This window comes from Uloborus diversus, chromosome 8 (genome assembly GCF_026930045.1).
Source record: "Uloborus diversus isolate 005 chromosome 8, Udiv.v.3.1, whole genome shotgun sequence".
Lineage (NCBI taxonomy): Eukaryota > Metazoa > Arthropoda > Arachnida > Araneae > Uloboridae > Uloborus > Uloborus diversus.
Window position 1 is genome coordinate 124,157,683 of NC_072738.1, and position 11,097 is coordinate 124,168,779.

The following is an 11,097-nucleotide window of genomic DNA, read 5'->3' on the forward strand; positions in this document are numbered from 1 at the left end:
TAAATAAGGAACTGGCCATTTAATAAATACGTGTTTACACGGAAGAGTTACAATAAATACTTTATGAAACACCAAAAATGGCAAAAAAATATCCTGTGAAAATAATCCTAGAAGAAGAAATAAACAAGAACTCACTGTGAAAAAGTAAAAACTCAAGGAATGCAATATTTTTAACTACGATGCGTTGGAAAAAAAAAACAAAACAAAACAAAACGTGAGTTTGAATACAAACAAATATTAAAAATATATACAAAAAAAACATCGAGTTATACAGAGATGCACACTGGGGGGGGGGGGGATAAAAGAAATGAAGTCATCTCTGCCGATTCAATGCACCCAGATTTTACGTTTTTCTTTATTTCGTTTCCCTCTAGGTAAAGGATATAATTTGGTGCCCGATTCTGCCCTATTCACTCACTTAACGGCACAGTAAATAGATGCTAAAATGAACAAAGAAATAAATCTACCGATAAATAAATATGAGCAAGAATAGCGAGAACGCAATGTTAAAAGACCGGTAAGCACTCAGATTTTGGCCCCAAGATGTCAAACGATTGCCCACGTGATCGGTCACATCCAATAAGAATCAGAAGCGGCACCAGACAATAGGGGAAAACGATGTCGCTACTTCTTCTCCGTTCGAGGGCTTTATTGCTCACTACCCCCCATAGAGCCTTTTGAGGGATTAGCGTTAGCTGAAATAGATTCCAAATCATTCGAGAAAGAGCAGAAATTGTGTTCTGTTCTAAAACCCTTGTGGGAAGAGGTTTCGAAAAGGGAGGGAAAGGATTTTAAATGCATGAAAGGAAAACTGGTCCGTCTGAGTAGATCTAAGCTGGGAGAAGAAAGGGTGCAGCTCTGTATTCCCTCGAGATTGACAGAAAAGATTATGAAATTTTGTCATGATGGCGCGTCAGGCCATTTGGGTGCTACAAAGATGAAGGATAAAGTGTTGCGTCATTTTTTTTGGCCGAATTGTTATGCTGAAATTGAGTCGTATGTGAGGGCGTGTGATGCTTGTCAACGCGTAGGAAAGAAAGGTGATCGAAAGAAAGCGCCTTTAAAAATCGTGCCTATCATTTCAGAACCGTTTGCGGTCATAAATATAGATGCTGTGGGAGTTTTGCCCTTATCAAAAAATGGGAACAAATATCTAATAACGTCCATCTGTATGACCTCAAAATATCCTGACGCTATACCTGTGCCCGATATTAAGTCCCCGAATGTAATTGATGCCTTGTTAAAAACGTTCTCCAGGACTGGGTTCCCTCGGGAAGTGCAAAGCGATCTAGGGCGCTCCTTCACCAGTTTATTAACGACAGAATTCTTTGACAGGTTTGGAATAAAGGTTAGACACAGTTCTATTTGTCACCCGTCATCAAATCCGGTTGAAAGGATGCATTCTTCCATCAAACGTATATTAAAAGCATTATGCGTGGAATCGGGAGAAGACTGGGAAAAAAATTTACCGTTGGCTTTATTTGCCCTCCGTTCAGTAAATCATGAGAGTACAGGATTTAGCCCAGCCGAGCTCGTTCATGGGAAAAATTTGAGGACTCCGCAAACTTTGCTCTATGAGAATTGGATGGTGCCAGAAGAATCTGACCCAAATGTAGTAGAGTACATTCTAAATTTGACCAACCGTTTGAAAAGATGTCAGGATTTGGCGGTAGAAAAGATGAGTGAAATGCAGGTACGAAGAAAGGCTTGGTATGACAAGAATGCTGTGAATAGGCAATTTAAGGTGGGCGATCAGGTATTAGTACTGGCGACAAATAAAGCGAATAAAATGGCAGTGAACTGGATAGGTCCAGGAGTAGTTACGAGCAAAATATCGGAAACTAACTATGTTGTCGACGTCCCTGAGAGGAGGGACAAATGCACCATTTATCACGTAAATTTACTTAAACCTTATCATAAGCGCCCCGAACGAGTAAATTTAATAATAGAGGAGGAGGGGGAAGATGTCGAGCAAGAAGCTGAGATTCCTTTTCCCTTGCCTGACCCTACATATTTTGATTTACACGAGATGTTGCGGGCTAGCAATTTGGAAAAACGCGTGTCGGAAAAACAAATAGATCAATTAGGGAAAGTACTTCAGAAACATAAAAGAGTGTTTTCTTCAGACCCTGGGTGTACTAAATTGGTCACGATGGACATTGAGCTGACCAGCGCCGACCCCGTGAGATCGCGACCCTATAGGATGTCCCCACGGCAAACTGAAATAGTGCGTGAGGAAATAAAAAGACTTTTAGATCTGGGAATTGTAGAAATCGGGCAGTCCGACTATACTAGCCCCCTAATTTTAGTGGAGGTGCCTGGGAAAGACCCCCGCCCTTGCGTAGATTATCGTAAGTTGAATGCAATTACGCGCACGGAGTTTTTCCCCTTACCAAACATTGAGGAAGTAGTTGAGCGGGTGAGCGCAGCGCCTTACATAACGCTGATGGATTTAACAAAGGGATATTTTCAGATACCCCTGACCGAAAGAGCAAGCCGATACGCGGCTTTTGTCACGCCCTTTGGGACGTATCGCCCAAAGAATATGATGTTCGGTTTACTCAACGCTCCGTATTACTTTGTAAAACTTTTAGCGCAAGTTTTGAATGGCTTTGAACATTTTACGGCACCCTACATTGATGATATAGCCATATATTTGCAAAGTTGGGAACAGCATGTGATCGATGTGGACAAAGTGCTAGAGCGATTGGGTGACGCAAAATTAACAGTAAAACCTTCTAAGTGTCGTTTCGCACAAGATAGTGTCCGGTTTTTGGGGCATGATGTCGGTTCTGGGAAGAGATCTCCGAGCGAGGCGAAGTTAAAAGCCGTGCAAGATTTTCCAACCCCCACGACTAAAACGTTGATACGGTCATTCTTAGGATTGGTAGGGTATTACGGCAGATACATTCCGAACTTTTCCGAGGTAGCAGCCCCCTTAACAAGCGCATTGAAAGGAAGGATCAGAAAAGAAAAGGTAGTGTGGACGGATGAATGCGAGGAGGCGTTCCGTGCTTTAAAGGGAAGTTTACTAAAGAGCCCTATTCTTTATGCCCCTGACTTTTCGAAAGAGTTCATTCTCCAAACTGATGCAAGTGAGAGTGGAATGGGGATTGTACTAGCTCAGATGCATAATGGGGAAGAACATCCAGTTCTATATCTCAGTAAAAAGTTCTCGAAAGCTGAAAAAAATTATAGTGTTATCGAAAAGGAGTTAGCCGCTATAGTTTATGGGTTAAAGAAACTAGCTCACTATTTAAACGGCCAATTTTTCCGTATACAAACCGACCATTCCCCTATCACATACCTTAAAAAAATGATGGGAACGAATGCCAGACTTACTCGTTGGGCTTTATGTCTACAACAGTTCAATTTCGAAATTGAACACAAATCGGGGAAAAGAAATGGTAACGCCGACGGTTTGAGCAGACAGGAACCATAACGGGCCCCGAGGCTATTTGTAAAAAAATTCTGGTAAATTAACATACCTTTTTGGGAGTATTTAATTTCCATTTATCGCAATTTATTTGGATTTGGTATTTATATATGTATTTTTTTTGTTTTGGTCGAAGAAGTATTTGATCAATTATTTGTGTTAAATATTTTTGGGGATTTTATGCTCGAGAGTTTGTGTTACTAAATTTTTCGGATGACTATTAAGAACTTTAAAAGTTTTGGACGTCATGAAAATCATAAAGGAGTATGGTGCATTTCCAAACTGATTAATGTAGCGCAGGTTAGTTTTGAAAATTTTGGCAATGACGAACAAAATAGGAGAGAATTTTAGGTCATGAGAACCTGATGTTGGTTCACGGGTAGGGTGTCTTTGTTTTTTTCTGAATATGTTCTGTTAAACTGAGGCTGCCTTTTCGGGAGTCTAGTTCACTGACCTGGGACACCCTCGTTTTCCTAAATGTGTTTTGGACGTCAATGTCACCTGAAATTTGATGTGGTTGCACAACGAAATTTCCTTCCTAAGGGGGGAGGAGCTGTGGCATCTTCAGTCCTGTGCCCTTTTTGATGTCGCGCGTCCATTGTGCGACGGGGATGCCCGACCGTACTCTGTGGAACTGACGGACAGCTATTCTTCTTCTACGCCTTTGTGCCTTTGTTGGAATACCGCTTCTACATAAAGGACTAGACTGTCTGGCACCACTTCGGACAATTTTAAAACCAGGTGTGACGAGTTTGCCTGACAGCCCTGGACGGTGTCCGACTTTGTCGTTGCCGAAAAACCGCAGACGGGGAGGTGTGCTCCATGTTAATGAGGCGCCGGTCGACCAACGAATCCGGGCCCTGGTTTCTTCTACAAAAACAACGTAGCAGTGTTCGTCACCAAGTTTCCACCAATGGGATATTTTAAGGGGGCTTAGTGGACAAGCCCCGTTTCTTCGAAAAAGACCTCGATCCACACTTTGGAAAAAGGAGATTGCTCTAGGACTTGAGAGAAACAGGTGCCCTTAGGCATTTCTCCGGTTTCGTTGGAAACCGTGATTTTTTTTTGTGACCACCACTGAGGCAACTGTGTTTGCCTGAATTTGTAACCCCATCAATGTAACGATTTTTATTTTTTTTCTGTAAATAATTTTTTTTTTTCGTTAATTTTAAAAAGGGGTTTAGTCCTTCCTTGTTCGTGGTGTGATTTGATTTAATGAAAAGATTGGAATTGTTAATCTTTACATCTGTGACTCACGACGTCACACTGCCTTGCCTTCAATATTCGAGTTGAACCGAACCATTGCTTCGGTCACTCGTCTGGTCAGTGCTAATTCTGTATTAGCTACCAGTTTTTTTGGTACTCTTGGCTTCCTTAAGAGGTTTTCCACCTCCAGCTCAGTCATTCCTATGCCGGGCTGATGAGTGCTAATAAGCACGAAATTGCAGTCCTCGGTTGGAATTGACTGAGCTGGCGGTGTATTTCATGTAAAAAACAGTTATATATGGAACCCAAATTGACCGTGGACATTTTAGACATCTTTCTAGGCAACAGGGCAGGAGTTGCAAAGTTTATCCCTGCCATGGGAAGGCAAAATGCAGTATCTGCAGAAATGAGCTTCTGAGATATTAGAAGAAACTCGTTTTGGATTCTATGCTAACAATAGAGAGATGTTGGAACCTGACGTTTTCTTTCGCGCATTATTTTCAGCGGAAACCAATAGGCAAAATTGTACAAAAAAGCTGAAATACAATAGATGACAAAAATGCAAAAAAGTAAAATGAAAATTTTGCAGCTACTGCCTTTTACCCAGGGCTGCGGAACCAGAGGGAAAATGACCGACTCCGGACTCCGGAAACTTTTGAACCTTCGACTCCCGACTCCCACTCCTTTACCCCAAAATCAGTCCGACTCCACAACCAATAGATTCAGTTACATTAATCCTTTAAGGGTCATTATCGGAAATATATGTCACTAGTTCAAGTTTATTTCAAATCCAGCACAAGTAATTAACATTTTTCTTCTCTTTGTGTGTGTGTATGTGTAGGTGTCTGTATGCATGTGTGTATGTGTTTGTGTGTGTAGGTGTATGTGTTTGTGTGTGTAGGTGTATGTGTTTGTGTGTGTAGGTGTGTGTGTAAGTGTTTGTGTGTGTGTATGTGCGTGTGTAGTTGTGTATGTATGCGCGTGTGTGAAGGATATAGATGCAACATGGAAACGGTTTTCGCTATAGGAACAGCATCGTGAGGAGCCTGTCGACGGTGGTGCTGGCAGAGGGTGGCGGTGGGAAAATAAAATGATAGCAAGCCAAAAACAGTCAAGTGAAAGCAATAAGCAATCGTGATTGCTCAAAAAGAAAAAAAAAAGGAAAAGAAAACAATAAAAAGCTACCCTAAACATCGTTTTTCTAATTTCACCTTATCATCGATAAAAATATCAATGCTTTAACAAATATATCGAAGGCTCATTCCTAATCTTTCATCCTTCTCATTTTATTATTATTTAAAAAAACTTATTACGTATTACATAAAAAATTGCTTTCGTTTTAAGGAAATTGAGGGTACTAGGTGAAAACTATCATATCCGTAATTTCAATATAAAAAAATGAATTCATAGTACACACTAAGAAAAGAAATGAAAATAATTCACACTAAGAAGAGAAAAAAACTTTTCAAAAAGAGAAACAGTTTAAGTAGCTTACTTTCTTATCACCCAAGAATCTAAAAACAGTTTGTTTTTCTTTGAAGCATAAAATACCTCTAAGCTTTATAGAGCCTCGAGGATGAACATGTTTCCTTTACAGAAAAAAATCTGATAAGACAAGACATTCTGCAGTCTTAATTGAAACGCAACCCAGATGATGAGAATGCTTACGTACCTGTTCAGCATCCCTAGATTCTTTTTGCGAATTTTTGCCATGAAATGAACATAAAATGAACAGTTTACGAATTTTCAATAAATTTTTCTGTCATAGATAAGGGGATAAAACCTACTTCGCTGAACGTGTGGATTTGTTTTTACAATTTCGGAACAAATGGGCGCGATTGAAATAAACATAATTTAAAATTAATTAGAAAAGATTTTAGAAAATAAAGATTCAGTTAATTTTTTTACCCACTACTTGTCACGGTTTCTCAGAAGCTATAGGTGGCTTCACTGGCTGTTTTCATACCATGATACATAATAGTCTCTAAAATAATACATCTCTGATATATATCACAATTAAAAGTCAAAGTTTAAAATTTCGGGATTAAAGTGTAAATACAGGGATATTTCGTTACAGCGAATACTAATACTACAAAATAGCCACTTCAACGAAATGAATTTGCGGTCCCTTGACGTTCGCTGTAACGCAATTTCAGTGTAAAGCGTAAAAATTTCAACCCGTGCGAATGGACAGAGCAATAAAATTAAAAAACAACAGCGTTTTATTGCATAAAACGTGAAGTTTACTGCAAAAAACTGCAAGTTTTTATGCAATAAAATGCTGTTGTTTTTAATTTTACTTTTCAGCACAAGGTATTTACTTATTTTGGATAGAGCAATATCGAATTCAAAGAAAATGAAAACGCTCGGCTCAAATCGCTTCACTCTATCAAAAACCCATGTACAACAATATTCATATTAAAAAAAAGTTAGTTGACGCCACTTGTTCTGTCAATGCGTAATATTTTAATCCTATTAAAATGCCTTTGAGACTGTCTACTTATAAGATGGAGGTGGTGACATTTTTTTCACTTCAAAGAAGAATTCATTCTTAGTTGTTTAACAGGAATGTAGTATCAATAAATACCCGAGCAACGTCGGGTAATACTCTAGTAGTAGTAGTAAAACATCAATTTGTACGCAATATACTGAGATCCCGGTTATCCCGTCCCGTAGTTTTGTCTTTGCTCGGACTCATCAGTCTGGAATAGGGAAAAACCGAGTTGGAAGCAGATATCATCTCATTAACGCTGAGAATGGCAACAAACTGGTAGAAAAAGTAAATTTATCTCATCAGCAAGAGTCCGCAGACACGGTGCGGTTCAACTCGTACATTGAAGGCAAAAATTTCGGGTATCAAGCAGTAAGTTACCATCTCGAAGTCGACAGATATATTGCATGTAATAGTCTGGAACATTGAGAAATAAAATGGAGGGTGTGAAGACAAGACTCTAAGTCACGTGAGAGGTTTTAAAGCAAAGCATTGGAAGAAATCAGATTTCTTTCGCTTGTTTCACGCAAAGGGTCAGCTTTTGCTAAGCCAATGCTAAGCCAAGACTTGCTACTAATTCCTGCTCTGGACCTAGGGAACATTCCAGACTGAAATATTCCCTATTCCAGACTGATAAATCCAAACAAGGACGAAACTAGTCTCTGGATGGAATAACTATGGGCTGTCGGTACACTGCATGTAGTTCTGGCCTCAGCCCTAGCTCAGGGGCGGAAACTTACTGCTTGATCAATTTGTATGTTGAAACTGAAAAGTTGCAACCGAGTTAGACATCAGCAGGCAAACTAATTAAACACGTCCGCGTTTCATAATTACAAATTAATGTACAACGTCATATTTCGGAAACTTACATTGAAAGAAGCTCGTAACTCACTCCAATCACTAAGTAACCACTTTTACTAAAAAACGTATTAAAAAATTCTGATGCAACGTTTCAAACTTCCGGAAAGAATAACTTTCAATCAAATAGCTAATTACACTCAATACATTTGCAGTTGCAAAACGCTCATAATCCATTCCAAGCATTCATGGTAGCTTTTAATTAAGGCATCGCAACGGTGGACATTTCACAAAAGAGTCTCACTTCCGGAAAGTCAAGAGAATCTTAGTTAACTGGTTGCAGCGTTAATTACAATTGGCTATTTCTCACAAGGTCTCCTAGAAAACACATCGCCAGAGATGGCCCAGGCATATAAAACACACAGAATGAGACTCCCGTCATAGCGTGCGTCAATATCATCGGACATGGGTGAGTGGTTCTCTCCAGCATCCAAAGATCTCGTGGAGCGATAGAATTTTCTTTTTTTTTTCTTTCCTAAAGCTTCGGACAAAGATCAAGATCGACAACACGCGTACCATAAGTGATGAGTCGGGGGAAAATCCCCGGAGCCACTCCCCGTTGTAATCTCTCGATTATTGGAAAAAGAGGCAATTCTTTGTCCAGAATGGGTGTCACGCGAGAGCATTTCAGAGCAGAATTCAGGAGCATTGCACGGAGACTGGTTTAAGTTTAGAATGAGACAATGAAAAATGAAGATCAGAGAATGGAAGGACAATTGGCGAGGAGATGCTGTCTAAGCCGCACACGTCGCTCAAAATATTTTAGTGTTTGTTTATGAGACACAATTCAAGAAGAGATTCATTTTATTATATTAGTACTAAAACAATGCTCGGAGATATTTTTAACGCCTCTGCAAGCATATTTCACGCATTGAACATCGGAAAGACGCCTACTAAATTTAGTCAAGCGTATTTTCACTACCTTGTGTTTTAAGTAACAATTTAACATCCTGGAAAATATGGGCGGGGAGAGCAACTGAGGGAATGAGTAACAAAGGGATGTAAGTGACAAATTAAAAAATTGGAGAAAATCAGTAAAAATAGTAGGAAAACCTCTACTTTGTTTTGGGGAAAAACGTATAATTAAATTAGTGTTTAATTCAGGATTCGGTGGGTTGTCAGTTACGTTATGTAGTTGTTTATAGGAGGCCCCGACTTCAAACGGTCATTAAAAATTAAGATATCGTACATAATTAGTTAGGTATTTAAAATAATTCATCGTATAGTAATTTAAATCAGTGTTTATTTTATAATTCAGTGTTTAGTTTAGTTGATTTTTGTAATTGGAATTGTAAAATAAATTTAATTTCTATGTTTGGGTAGGAAATAGAATGTAAGTGTAATCAGTTATTTTTTGCTTTTTAGTTAATGGGTATTTTTTGAAGGCGTTTTTTTTTTATTTAAAAATAATTTATTAATCTTTTTTGCAACATGTGATCCATGATGATTTGTAGCTCTTTTTTTAATGCGATAATTTAACTATTTTTCTTTTTTTTTTTAAAGCTGAAGAAAATTATACTTAAATTGGAAATTGTGAAAAAGTCATAAATGTGTGGAAAGCTTCCATGTCTAGTACAAAATTGAAGGTATAAACTAATTATTATTTAGAAATAGTAATTAATGAAGGAAACATGAAAAGTTATTACATCCTCCAAAAGGTTTAACAAAAATTGAAAATTTTCAATTAACTCCCCCCCCCTCATATATACCGGATATCCTCCATATCAACACCGGATAACCACCCCAACAGTACCGGGTAACCAGATGGATATCCTGCCCGGAGGGGAGCGGTCGGATCAGATATCGCCGGATACCGGTTTTTAAAAAAATCAGCCGGATAGGCAGGATACCGGATAGCATAGGCGGATTTACGGGGGTGCCAGGGGTGCGCCGCACCCCCAAAAGTTTTTGTTGGGCTTTGAAAAAAATAGTTTAGTATATTTCACTCAGAAACGTAGTTGGGGGGGGGGATGCATAGCTGCTATACTAGTAAATTTACTTGAATCCAGTGTATCACCACACGTCGCTAGTGCAAGAAAAACGTAACTGTGTTGATATTAAGAATGTAAGTAATTTTATCCATTTGGAAAAAAAAAACTAATAAATAATTTCATGCAAATAAAAAAACTTCTCCAACAATTTATTGTTCAGTGCTGTGTTATTGTATAGAATAATAGCATGTTCTGTAATTGGGTATTTATTCATATATCAATACCAATTCTTCTATTTTGAAACAACAATGGCTAATAAAGTCCAAAAAAAAAAAAAAAAAAAACCATGGCTATTGCAAGAAACTTTATCAATAAAATCTACACCGAAAACAGAAAACTAACATTTTTAAGGTAAATTTTCAAAAATTTTTGAAGGAGGACTCCCGGACATTTTGCTGCAGTGGTGCATCCAGGGGGGGAGGGGACACAAGACTGTGACTCTCCCCACACATGCTGAGTAGATGTTTAAAAAAAATATTCTTATTATTGAAGAGAAGAAAAGATCTCATTTTGGGAAAACAGTTATTTTACGAAAAAAAAAAGAATGTTGGGAAAAAATCTTAATTTCTTTCAAAAAGAAATACTGACATTTAAATTTTTCAACAGCTTCAGATTATTGGCGGTGAATTGTGTGCCTCCTCCCTCCTCCTCGCAAAATCCTTTTTCTTTCATATCTCCCTCCTCCCTTTTTTTTTCTATTTCGTTTTCATTTTCCCTATTAGTTCTCAAAATTTTTCTTCTCCAAAGCCCTTTCTCCAGCCAAAGTTATTACAGAGTAACTCAAATTTCGTTTCTTGGGCTTCACTTTCGCAAAATTTCCAAGGAAGATCTTCTAATCACCTAAATACATCAAAAATCGTTTAAAATTGCGTTTTTGGAGCGTCAGTTTTGAAAAACTGCAGTGTCCATAACGTTACCAAATATGGTCTTACACTCATGTGTTTAAGACTTTAATTTTGGAAAATATTCGAACTAGTCCCTCCGACCCCCCTTTCTCTAATATCATCAAAAGTGTTAACATTTTGGTATTGAAAACTATTATCTTTCGAAATATTTGAGTGTTAGAATCCTTTTTTTAATACCATGGAGGTATTACAGAAAAACTTCATTTTTAG